We start from the raw sequence: 13,752 nt of genomic DNA on the forward strand, positions 1-13,752 counted from the left end.
TAATCATTAAGAACACAACAGTAGGATACAGGCCAATTATTAATAATAATAATAATAATAATAATAATAATAATAATAATAAACAAATACAGATAACAACCAGCCAGCTGTGGTCAAAACAAGACCATAATTGAGAATATGGAAAACTGAAGATCTGCAAAATTTTGTGAGTTTCCACTGGTCTGGATCAGGAGGGGGGTGTCTGTCCTCCTCAGTCATTAGAAGACCAAGCAGGCAATCATGCCTTAAGCTGTGCTATGTCACCTCCTTGACAAATAGCACTGAGTAGTGGCAGTGAGCACTTAGAATGATCAGACTTTCTTTGTCAGAAAATTAATGACCCTGCACCACTCTGGTTAATTGTTAGTGATTGCTCCACATTAATTATTAACTTTCCTCAATTGCAGGCTATTAGGAATAAAGTAGATGGGAAACTGACAGGCTTTGCATTTCACAATGATATTCAGGTCTTCACTGAGGCCCATGAAGTCTGGTAGATAATAAAGCTGAACTTCCTGACTGGGGCAGGGATCTTTCCTGGGGAAAACAAATTTGTACTTTAGTAAAGCACATATGTATAGTGTGCTAAATCATTCAGAGATTCAGTTTCCATCAGTATTATAGCCTAATTATAGCCAATACTCTTCTATTGTTTCAAATCTGAAACTCGTCTTTAACAACCCCTAGTGGCACAGAAGTCACGTTTCAGTTTTTACTGTATATTGCCTGCCCTTCTCTGTTTCTCTTCTTTCCCCTTACATTCGTCTTAGCTTCCCCTCTTTCTGTTTGTCTTAAAAACCTTTTAGAAAAGAAGAAAACAGAATGGTGCCAGAGTTGGATCCAGTGATATGCAAACAGGAAAAAAAAATCTACTTAGTGTAGTTGTGCTTGCAGAAGGGATTGTTCAAGGTCCTGTGCAACATCTCCCACTCCTGTCCTTATTTGCTCATATACCTGATGACATATATACCCAGGATATTGTGCTACATTTCCCACTGACCCATGAAGTCAGTCTTCATACATTTCCATTAGGAGCACGTTTGGGAGATTGTCCTGTGATACCCCTGACCTGTCATTATGTTTCTTATCCTGGCACAATGCACAGTAGAGCTCTGTGAAGAGCTACTAACTCATGAGCAGAGAAACTACAGGGCTTTATATAATGGCATCAAGAAGGGCAACAATCTCCTCCCTCTCCATATTGTACCTCCAGGAGCCATTTTGAGAATGAAGAAGCTGCAAGGTTCACTTTGTGAAAACCCAAGATTTGTTGTACAATATCTTGTGCAAGTAGAAACCCAGGTGGGGATACAATAAGTTTGTTTGTTATTATGCCGAGTTATTATGGATACTAGTTACTATGGGTTTTTTTTCTTGTATTTCCACTTGTGCAAGAGCTCTAGTGCAAGTGGATTTTTCCCCCCTGGATTCCAACCCATAGCCCACCATAGTTTGGAGCACCAGGTACAGTTTATTTATTTATTTATTCATTCATTCCACTTTTACCCCGCCCTCCCCGCAAGCGGGCTCAGGGCGGCTTCCAAAACTGACAAGCAGTATTCAAACACAATAAAACATAAATACAAGCATCAGTTAAAACACAAACAATCCAAATAATCCACAACAATCCAGTTGTGGACTTTGACCCACCAGTTAAAGAACAATGCTTTCAGTATGGACTGGCTCCACAATTTTCCAAGCAGAGCCCTCAAGCATATGCTTTGAATGGCCCTTTCAGCTGCTTCACCCCTGTTGTTGCAATAGGAGGTATATGTTGCAAGTTATATGTTGCAAAGTGAGGTTGTAAGGTGATGACTTTGAAGGAAGGGGGTTGAAGGAGTGCTTAAAGCTCTTCATAGGTGAGAAATGTGAGCCAGTGGGAAGAGGTACCAGTATTTAACTCCATGTAATTTCGAGAGCTAAATGACCATTCATCTCCCATTTCAAGTGGGTCCTTCCTGCCTCTGTGGGCCCTGGCCAGTTTATGTTGTGCCCCTATTGCCTCTCCATCCAGTTTCTTTCTTTCTACTTTTTTTTTGCTCCCCAATGGGGAATTTTTAATTGCATTTTTATTAAGACTACAAACTATAACAGAAATGAGGGAGGGGACTACATTTAAGGGATAAAGAAAAGATACCCACTACTGACTAAAAACCCAAGAGAGGAGATCATCAAAATAGCTTAAATATACGCTATCTCTTAATCACGCTAGTACCATTATGAATTGAGTTGTATATCATATTATCTCTTTCAGAACTTAAACTTAACTGTTAAAAGATAAGACCCCTCAGCATCTAGTTTCAATACCTTCAAAGGCACAATTCAGAGTCCTTCAGCCTTCATTTTCCCTTTCCCTGTCTCTTCCGCAATTTATAAGGACTTTTAGGGGCTGCTGCCCCTTTCTCTGATAGAGAATCCTCTCCGGAAGATCCCGAGTCCAGCTTGCCACTGGACTTACTGTACATCCCTTCTTTTTCTTCCTCCTCTGGCTCTCCCAACTGGATTCTCAAAAATTCATCCAGTTTCTTTATCATAGCCTTAGACCACCTGGAAGTTATTAGTGCAGGCTGGACTGTGACCAGCATTTGGTACACTCTTTTGATACACTCTATCACTCATTTACTCTGAATAGAAACCTGCAATCTAGTTACTTAAACACAAAAGGTTTCTATTCCATTACACCAGTGCAGTTGGCAGAATAGCAGGGAGAAGTTATACAACTGAAACTGTGAGTTGGGTAGGAAAAATGAAATGCTTATATTTAATGGGGCTGGTTCAATTAGATTACAGTAAATTAAGGATTGATCTAATGTGAACAGTCTTAATTCGGACAAAAAGCAGTTTAGTTTTATATAATTCTCCGAAGTAAACAATAGAGACAGACCCCATTTCTCTTGAAGCACGCTATCCATGTAGGAGAACAATTCAGTTTATCCTGGTTGTGTTTAAATTACAATTATTTTAATCTGGTTTTATCTTCCCCAGACACACAGGAAAAGCTAATTCCTCTTAAATCAATGCTTTGTTAGGTCAGAGTTAAACTACAGCATCACTAGCAACAGAGGTGCCCTTCAACCTCTCAGAGATCTAGGGAATGGGCCCACTGGGCCTGGTCGGAAGGATAATGTGTAGCATCAGTTCAGACTTTGAATTATTGTCGTGTGAGCCAGATTGTGCTTTATTATCTTGGAAGCAGGTCTGGGTAGAATTCAAAAGACACAGATGTGTCTTTACAACTACTGAATTTATTACTGAATTGCTATTTTATCATTATCCAGTCATTCCACATTTCTGTTTATCAGCTTCCATTTTTATTTATTTGTTTGTCTGTTTGTTTTTGCCATCAAGTCCCAGCTCACTTATGGTGACTCTGTAGGGTTTTCGAGGCAAGAGACATTCAGAGGTGGTTTGCCATTTTCTGCTTCTGCATAACAACCCTGGTACTCCTTGGTGGTCTCCCATCCAAATACTGACCAGGGCCAACCCTGCTTAGCTTCTGAGATTGGACAAGATTGGGCTAGCCTGGGCTATCAAGATCAGAGCACCACTTATATTACTAGTTGGTATATAGTTCAGAAAAGGACTGGTGCTTAATGTGGGAATGAACAGCACCTAACATGGTACCCATTTGATCAACATTACATTCTCTGGGTAATACTGTTCCCCAGAAAGTTTGCTCAAACACACCCATGAAGAGACCTTGTATTTGCACACTGCCCCTTCCCCCCCCCCACACACACACATGCGAACAAACTTTATAGTCTGCCTTTCTCAGTTGGACTCAAGGCAAATTACACAGAGTGAGTCAATACAATTGACGGATAGGACATTCAATAAACAGGGCAGTAGGATTAGGGTTGTAGAACCAACTAAAAGTCTGAAAAAAGAATTGAAACAAAGCATAAGTATTAATATGACACATTAAATGATGAAAAATTCCATAGAAGGATTCTAGTTTCAGCAAGCTTTACACAGCAGTATAGACTTTTTGAATCGTTTAGTATTAGTTTGCCTCCATGCTAGAAAGGAGACGGATGGGATCTAATGACTAGATTCTCACAATTTAGGGTACATCAATCTCCATTTCTGACATTTTTATTACGTATGTTGTTTTTCACCCCAGTTGAACCCAAACAGATGATAATCAGAAACCAAGTTTTCATTCTATTTATCTGTTAAAAAACATCTTCACTATTTTGCATGCTAATTTAACAAGCCACCCTCTATATATACAACTATGATCTGTAATTCAGTTTCATTGTCTGACGAAGTGTGTGTGCACAAGTAAGCTCACACCTTGAATAAAACTTTGTTGGTCTTAACGGTGCCACTGGACTCTAATAACTTGGTTAATTTACTATTGTGCAGCTCTACTGCTTGTGTAGAAATGGGGGGGTCTGCAAAACGGAGCTGATCCACCAGACTTTCAGATGAGGTGCCAGATGTCTATAGGACACTGGCCTTCCCTGCTTGATCTGCTCAATTTGCCTCAATTGCGTTGCCTATACCAACTTGGTGCCAGAGAAATATGCTCTCCCTGGCATTGCTGCAGCGTGCATTACAGATACTACTAAGCTGCCACAGGCATTAATTTAAGTGCTGGAATATTTAGTTGGATGAATTGATTGGTGTTTTTATGAATTTTTACTGTTTTATCATGTACTGTGAGCCGCCCTGAATAAATAAAATAGAAAATCCCTCTTGAATCATTCAGTTCTGCTTAGTTTGTGGAAAGCCGTGAGAGTGGGGGCCTTCCCTACCCCCTCAGGCAGGCCATTCCCCAAGCCCACAATGCAGTACAGGCAGCAATGCTCCCTCTAAGCTGTGCAGTCTTGTGAGCAAAAATTCTCCTTTGTGAGCGACTGGCATTAAAGCTGTAAGTGAGCGATTTGGCTACCGCATAAATTAGTTTGCTCTGGAGCCATCTTTCCTGAGCTAAGACAAAAATGTGTGAGCCAGAGGTTAAAAAACTGTGAGCTAGCTCACACTAACTCAGCTTAGAGGGAACCCTGACAGGCAGTTGTTGATTTTGCAGGTTGGCACCTGCAGAAGACCCTGCTCTGATGTGTGATGCTGCCATGGTGGAGCATAGGGGGAGAGGCGGTCTCGCAGATATGAGGATCCAAGGCCATGTATGTGATAGCTAATACCTTCAATTGAACCCAGGAACTGATGGGCAGTCAATGTTGCCATGCAGCCACTTCAGATGGCATTACTAAATTAAGGCATTCTGGCTAACATCAGTGAAGTGCCTGCAGGATGGGAATACTATGCATGTTCCATCTGAACATTACATCCAAACCAGCAAACTACGCTTTGCACTGACTTTCCAAATCAGTATTGGAAAGCATTGTTTTAAAACTGGCCTGTAGCTCTGGTTTGGAGGGCAAACAAAATCCATTTTGCAGGTTTGTGTGCAGGGGCAAACTATGACGTGTGCTAAAGTGGTTACATCTAACAGAATCAGACGCAAGGGCAGGAGCACAGAAGCTCATGGCGTATTCACGTAACACCAAGTCAGGGTTTGGCATAATGTTTGAACTGGGCCAGACAAACAAACACACTGGCAGACAAACAAAACCAGATGTAGAATTCCTTGTTTCCTTCCTTGGCTTAAAAAGAAAAAGAAAAGCCACTGTGGAAGGCTGAAAGCAAGCACAGAAGTGTCAGTAGGGAATGATGAAAGGGGAAACATACAGGGATGACTTCTAGTGGACAAATACCTAGCAGATGAGGCATTAAGCACCCCTAGTGCCCCTGATTCTAATTAAAGCCTTCTAAGGCTTTCATCTTATTTTCATTTATTAATATAGCTTTATACTGCCTTTGTTCATGCATAGTGAGTTTTTAAAAATGGGGAAATAATATATTGAACTCTGTGCCACATCAAGGTTAGCCCTCATAGCAACTCTGCTGGGAGAAGGCTCCAGAGTGATGCCAAATGGATATTTACTGTACTGTGTTATAATGCATCTGTGTCTGTGAAGGAATGCTGCGCAGAAACGGCACACCCAGAAAGGCTTTCATTTGGGTGCTAACTGTAATCGGTGCCATGCCATCTTAATTTTATAAATGTATGTATTAAAATACTTTTAGCATATCTTTCTCCCACATCAAAGTGAAGATGTCTGGAAAAGATTATTTTCAGCATGTTGTGCATTAAGTCCAGTACATTATTACTTCTATACATGGCATGGATATGCATATTGCTTAAAGCACTTGTTGAATTGCATTTGTTTTGGCCCAAAAATTTGGCATGATTTCACACATAGAAGCATGATCTCTTTTAAAATGTAAAATATCACACCACCAGATTTGTCTCGTGGTTATTTATTTATTTATTCATTTATTTATGTTATTGGTCTTGTATCCCACCCTACCCCGCAAGCAGACTCGGAGTGGGTTCCAACAGTATTAATACAACCTAGTATAATTTAAAACAACTTTAAAACAACAAGTTAAAACAACATAATCATAAAATACTGCGTAACAATTTGGTCAGATGTCCCAATAAATTAGATGTGACAAAAATGTGGGTTCCTAGGTTTCCATTTTGGAAGGGCTATGGTTATATACACGGTACTACACTGTTCCTAGTAAGATTGTATTGTCGTGATTCACTTATAATGGTAAGGCTGGCCTAGATGGGTTTGATCTAGTGTCAAAGTAAAGTGACAGCTAGAGGTAGCATGTGACTGCAAGGAGGCTGGCCATAACTGGTTTGAGGCAGTCCAGCCTGGCACTAAAGGTATTGCAGGAGGATTGCATCAGCTGTGTGCTGATTGGCCAGAGGTTGTATAAATGTACAGAGTTTACAGTGGACTTTTCCCCTCACATGAATCAATTGCAGCGGAGCACTTTGACACTGAGAACTGTATATTGGTGGTGGCTGGGTGTGAATAAATTCACTGTCTTTGCACCTAAGTTCTGTGGGTACTCTATCTCCCTTTGGGCACTGACATGCCAGCCAGCATTCCGCGCACCGCGACATGTATGACACCACATGATTTCTGTCTTAAGCCTAATATTTGGTTCTCAGGGGGACTGATCTGAAAAGCTTACTCATGAGGGGGGTGTCCTCATTCTACACATTAACCTATGCAGGTGTATTTGAATGGAGACTTTGGCTCCTATGTCTATGGAGTAGAGGGGAAGGGGGCATCATTTCAGTTCTGGCTAGAGTAAAAGCCATTGGAACTGGTGCTGTGATTTTAGCTAAGCTTCCAGTATTTATGTGCATCCTGGTCCCAGAAGGTAACAAAGGCATGGGCGGAAGTTCTGTTTCCAGCTGCAAATCATACCAGTGTGCCGGAAGAGAAAGGAATGTGTTTTCTTGCTGCACATGAGGCACAAAGCTCAGCATCATACCCCAAAGAAAATATAATCACTCCCAATTAGATAACATTAGTAATTGGGATTAGCAATCAAAGGCTGTCCATTTACAAGCAATTCCCAGTAATGCTGAGTAATTGACAGTAATTAAGCACTAATTAATTCATGCTGGGACTGATCCTGTTTTGAGCCAGCCAGTGTCATTAAATCTCCCCCTAGCTTCTTTGAATGAGGGATCAGGTTCTGTGTAGACACAGGAGGAAACATCAGCCAGTGATGTCTGCAGCCTTACTTATAATTTAACATCATAATGAATTTTTAACAGAGCTAAGTGGAGCTTTCCTTGCCTCCACTTTGCCATTCGTATTTGATTAGTTGATCAGTGTTCAGATTAAGTCTCAGTAGCTCCTGGGGAGTAATAACACATGGCTACAGAACTGCAGAGGATGGCAAAGGTGGATGACCCTTCCTGAAAAATCACTCCCTCTCCTTTTCACCCAGCTCCATATACGTGCATGATGACAGTGTATGCTTTTCTAACAATCTACTTTGCCCTTCCAAAAACCTCTCTACTGCTACCTATACAAAGTTGTGCTAGGATTGGAACATAATTCTTCAGTTTATTACTGGCTACGTTGTAAGGACCAGGCAAATCTTGGCCAGCTTTTATGGCTCCATATATCTGAATGAAGAATCAGCTGAAAATAGTCCTCCTATCATATACTTGTATGTTGCACCTTATATTCTTGGCTCAGTAAAGTCATAAAATGATACCTAGAGAGGCTTTATAGTTATTATCAACAACTCCAGTTCTGGTATGCCCAGTGCATATCAGTTAGAAGGCAGCTAACAGGTTTTTGGGAATGTCTGTACTGAAAGTTCTGGAACCAGAAAGCCCAAACTCTAGTATTTGAATAAAGTTTGCCTAGCACAACATGTTTGCAAATAAGTTCATTGTTTATTGAGAATGTTTGTGTCCCACTTTTCTCACATATACATTACTCAAAGCAACCTACAAAATAAAATAAATATAAATATAGAATTTAGAAGAAATACAGACTCCAAGCAGGTAATGAACCACCAAGGATGTGCCAAGCTTGTGATGGTCATGCCAAAACAAAGTCACAGGCTGCAAGCCAAAGGCCCCTTGGCTCACCTTTCTGGCCACACCCAGGCTTTAAATCCCCTGTGCTGCAGTTGCTTTTTTTGTCGAAGGGAAGAACAAAATGCAATTCTTATTATTGCTTTGTTCAGGCACAGTGAGATAAAATTGTCTGCAGAACTCTGAGGTCCTACAACCCTGATATCCCACCCCACTTTTTAACCTGTATATTTATTTGTCTGTTTTGATAGGCAGGAAGCACTTAGAGAACTGTGTATTCATGCGCTGTGTATGAAGGATAGTGGGCATACCCATGCTGGGCATACCCACACCCATATCTCTGCCCTGCAGGAAGAAGTTGCAACATGTCTCTGTCAGTGCGGTATAGTGGCCAGAGTGTTGGAGACCCAGGTTTAAATCCCGGCTCTGCCCACTGAAGCTCACTGAGTGATCTTGGGCCAGTCCCTCCTTCTCAACCTAAGCTACTTCACAGGGTTGTGAGGACTAAATGGAGGGAAAGCATGTATACCATCCTGAGACGGGCAGGATAAAAAGGGATGAATGACCCCCATTACACTGCTTTTGTATAGTGTGGTATATGCCTTACTAAAAAGGTATGAACGTTTTTGGTGTTTCTTTGGGGAGTGCATCTATGTGAGCTGTGTGTGCACAACTGTAATTGAATTTTAAAAAAATATTTAGAACATTTTTGCTCTCTAATGGGGAGTGCTGTAATGGGGGGGGGGTGACTTGACTTGGCAGGCAGGCAGGCAGAACTGCTGTATGCTTCTCGGTCTATGAGCAACTTTCCAGAGGGTGTCTTCTGTCACATAAAAATGAGGAAGCCATAAAAAGAGGGATGAGCTGAGTGTAAGAGCGAACCAGAGAGTGTGAAAAAGCTAAAAATCCATTCTTGAGCTGTCACTTGTTTGTGAGCATCAAAAGGAAAAATGTGTCCCCTAGGGCCAGCATTCCTGATTGTCACCCCACTCCACTGAATTTGCACAAACTCTCCCCTTACCCTGGAGGAGGTGGTTAAGCTGGAGAAGCTGTTACAGGATTCAGCAACAGAAAACATATCAGACAGGCTACAACGTGTGTGGAAATTGGAGCAGCCCTTTAAATGAGGCTCAGCAGAGTGACAGTCCCATCTCTATCTTTTGCAGAGAAAAGCAAGCCACACTATTAGCAGTGTGCAGGGAAATTGTATAGTGATAACCTAGTAAAAACTGATGCTCCATTTACCTGGGTTCTGTTAATCTTCACAATCCATCCACCATTATGGAACCCTTAGGCTGGACCGCCAGAAGATTAGGGAACAAAATCCCAAGGGACCTGGTCACCCTGGCGGGACTGGTGAGCTGTGCAATATGCTACTGGTGGGCAGCTGTCTACAGAAAGGGAAGGGAAGGATGGGGTGTGGCCTTGGGTCAATCACACTCTTCAGTCTACCTTACCTCAGAGAATTGTTTTAAATGCAATCTAAGCTCCTTTGATGATGCCTCGGATATAATTGAAAGGATGCCTAAGCAGAAATCCTGGACAAAAGCAAAGCCTGGATTCTTACCTCAAGGCATGTCATGCCAGTCATCAGTTACCAATCAAACACAAGACAAAGACTTATTCCAAACACAAAATTTATAAGTCCACAAAACTCCATGTGGAAAGATTTTTGACATTATACCCCATTCATTTCTAGCCAACCCCAATCATTTCCCCCCACAGGGTTCCTGACGCTTTTGTGGTCATCAGTGCAATTTTCTAGAGATAGAAAATGTGAGCAGGACATGCCTTTTTCACAGCAGAGTGGCCTCAGGGTTGCCAAAAGCCATTAGAGCCACCCAGACAAATGTCCCTCTGCCCCCCTGTGTTATTAAACCTAAATTTTATATGGAAAACAACTGCATGATTTGCCTGTCTCTGAAGGCCCCTGAGTGAGTTGAGTCCCTGCAATTTTGCCCCCTTAGTCCCACTTCTTGGTGGCCCTCTGAATACACCATTTCTCTCAGCAGGATCCGTCTTTGACAGTTGACTTTAGGAGCACAGCTATGAAATTGGTTGTCTGCCAGTCATCAGTTACCAATCAAACACAAGACAAAGACTTATTCCAAACACAAAATTTACAACTCCACAAAACTCCATGTGGAAAGATTTTTGACATTATACCCCATTCATTTCAAGCCAACCCCAATCATTTTCCCCCACAGGGTTCCTGATGCTTTTGTGGTCATCAGTGCAATTTTTTAGAGATAGAAAATGTGAGCAGGACATACCTTTTTCACAGCAGAGTAGCCTTAGGGTTGCCAAAAGCCATTAGAGCCACCCAGACAAATGTCCCTCTGCCCCCCTGTGTTATTAAACCTAAATTTTATATGGAAAACAACTGCATGATTTGCCTGTCTCTGAAGGCCCCTGAGTGAGTTGAGTCCCTGCAATTTTGCCCCCTTAGTCCCACTTCTTGGTGGCCCTCTGAATACACCATTTCTCTCAGCAGGATCCGTCTTTGACAGTTGACTTTAGGAGCACAGCTATGAAATTGGTTGTCCTTAAGAGGTACAGAAGTTCTGATCTCAAGAAAGACTTGGAAGTGTTGTACACAATTATTTAATTGCACGGGGCAAATGCCCTATTGAGAATCAGACTCAATAATTTATTTTCTTTCGTTTGAAAAATTTCTATCCTGCCTTATTTCCTGTGACTCAAGATGGCACAAGGAAACATGGGATAAAAATATTTAAATAAACAAATAAATATATTTGGTAATAAAGCCGTGTCATATAGTTTCCCATGCATTTGTCATCATATGCTCACAGTATAATCAGTTGTAAGTACTGGAAACGTTTGCATTTGTTTCTGAAGCCACTGCTCACATTCCAGAACCCTATGAGTGCCTAGGGCTCCCAAGTCAATTGTGCAGTTCTAAAGTCACCCTCACACAAGAAGAATGTTCACTTTTAATAGCCAGCTATATGTAAGCCCTTCTTGTCTGTACAATTCCCATTTGCTATGTTGCAGCTCTGGACTTTAGTCAACAAGTATTCCAGTCCTCAAATACTCAAGTGCAGGTTTCTGCAATGTATTCCAAAACACAACCACCAGCAAATAAGACAGGGTCCTTGAAATACTCAAGAGACATCTCAGGAAATGTGGGGGGGGGATGACTATATAAATTAACACAAAGAGAGGGGAAATCCTCAAAAACAAACAGGATGAGACCTGAAAATGCTGCAGAAGGGACAGAATGTCAAGAGCAGCTCAGCATCAGTTAAAGGAAAATGGGGGAGGGGTCAAATTATTCAAGATCCTGAGACCACAGAGCAGTCCCGTAGCCAAACATTTTCGGGGGGGGATAGGGGGCAGTTTAGCATGATGGCTAAACCTGCCAACAGGGGATGGGGGTAGACTTATGGGAGCTAACAAGGGGTTGGGGGAATTAATTAAGGTAATGGGATTGGGGGTGAGGGAAAGGGAGGAGGAGGAGGAGCAATGCTCACGATGATGGCTGCAGCTGGACACTGGGTGGCGGTGGCAGTTCCTCCTCCTCTGTCTTCCTCCTGGCTTCTCTCTGGGGCAGCTGAGATGGGACTTCTTCCTTCTCCATGCAATGTGACTCTGAGAGAGGGCTTCCCTTGCCACCAAGATTGGGATGCTCCCGTCCTTCAGAAGAGAGGTCCCAGCTTGCCGCAGCAGCCACTACAAAACATCACTGTGCCACTCCCACCTTTTCCTCTTCATCTCTGAGTCCTCAGGCAGCTCCGGCTGCACTCACTTCCGGCGTGCAGGCCTCGCCTGCCTGGCCACGCCTCCCCACTGTCTCCCGCTGTCTCCATCTTTGCCTCCCGTGGCAGCTGCCCCATTCATGCCACTGTTCACACAACAACGTCGCAGCTGAATCACTCTGCTTGATGGCAACTGCGGGGGGAGGTCTGGCATGATCCCTGAGAGGGTTGGGCACATCCGTGAGGAGGTATAGCCCCTGTCAGCCCCCCCCCCCCCCCCCCAAAAAAAAACCACAGAGGATCCTGGAAAGGGAGATTTGGCAGGGATTGGGATGCAATTTCCAAATTGTTTCCCCTGCCAGCAGTTCTGCTGTTTCTATTTCTCCATTAAATGCTACACACACACACACACACCAAGCTTATAAATCTAAACCAAATCTCTAGCTCCTTAGTGTTAACTACATTTGTGTGTATGTGGAAAGATGGGTACATAGACTGATAACCAGCATGGCATGATAAGAACCATGTATCCTGTTCCTTCTGTTTTTCTCTGTAATATATGTCCCAGGAGGGACCTTATAGGCTCACCTCCATTCTTTCACATGACATAACTCAAATGAGAAAGACTTAGCTAGACGTTATGCTTGCAGTTTGAAAAATAATAGAGGTGATTTTAAAAAAGCTCTCGTCAGTGTTTACAGAAGGGAATGCGCCCCCCCTCCAAATAGCTAAAAATAACCTAATCAGGTTTGGCCTTTGAAACCATCAGGGGGGTAAATAGACTCTTAATATATACGCCTGTGTCAGCATAATCATCACTCCTTTTTAAAAAAAAAAAAAGGATTGTGATGATGGAAGAGTTTAGCATTTAGAGCTCATTAAGCTGACACGATGTTGAGCGGCAGGTCACTATCAGTTTGCAGAGTTTTTCTGCATCCCATCATTGTCTTTCAAGGCAATCTGACAGTGCCCTCTGGCTTCTTCTCTCTTTTTCTCCCTTGCTTGGCCATTATGGAGGATTTGAGATACTGTATCTGTGTATGTAACTATTTTAAAATGTCATATAACAATATCCACTTAGATCAGTATTGTAGAACACTATGCTCTAATATGCCACCTATTGATTCTGTTCTGGAAATATGTTTAGTAGGAGTCCAAATTTTCATATTACAGTGATAAACCTATGACCCTTCAAGGGGTCTGTTGAAAGTATTAGCATAAGAATCCTTCAAATATCTCTCTCTGCATAATTTGCTCCCATGCTTTAAGCTCTGTTTATGGTGGAGGCACTTGATCACCAACTAGCCTAGCGCCCACGCTTTAAGCTCTGTTTATGGAGGCACTTGATCACCAACTAGCCTAGCTTAAGCAAAATTTATTTTCCTCCACACACTGAGATGGTACTGGTGATTCTAGGCCCTGGGCCAAATCCGTGATGATGCCCCAGAATGATTACCACACGCTGCCATAAACCCCACCATGCCTACCCCCTGCCACTGAGCTCCAAGTAAGCGGCATCCCTTGCCCTGTGTGAAATGGGCAGGAGCCACTGCTGCCTCCAAAAGCCAGCTGCCTGAGCCCCAGATGGAGCAGGTATGT

At 42.4% G+C, this 13,752-nt stretch overlaps 1 protein-coding gene across 1 annotated transcript in view; it reads left to right on the top strand.

Annotated features, from left to right (window-relative positions):
- Positions 1–13,752, top strand: part of CACNA2D2 (calcium channel, voltage-dependent, alpha 2/delta subunit 2) — an 871,471-nt gene that overhangs the window by 726,014 nt on the left and 131,705 nt on the right. The window lies entirely within an intron of this gene.

The sequence above is a fragment of the Gekko japonicus genome, unplaced genomic scaffold (genome assembly GCF_001447785.1).
Source record: "Gekko japonicus isolate JY-2015 unplaced genomic scaffold, Gekko_japonicus_V1.1 scaffold314, whole genome shotgun sequence".
Taxonomy (NCBI): Eukaryota; Metazoa; Chordata; class Lepidosauria; order Squamata; family Gekkonidae; genus Gekko; species Gekko japonicus.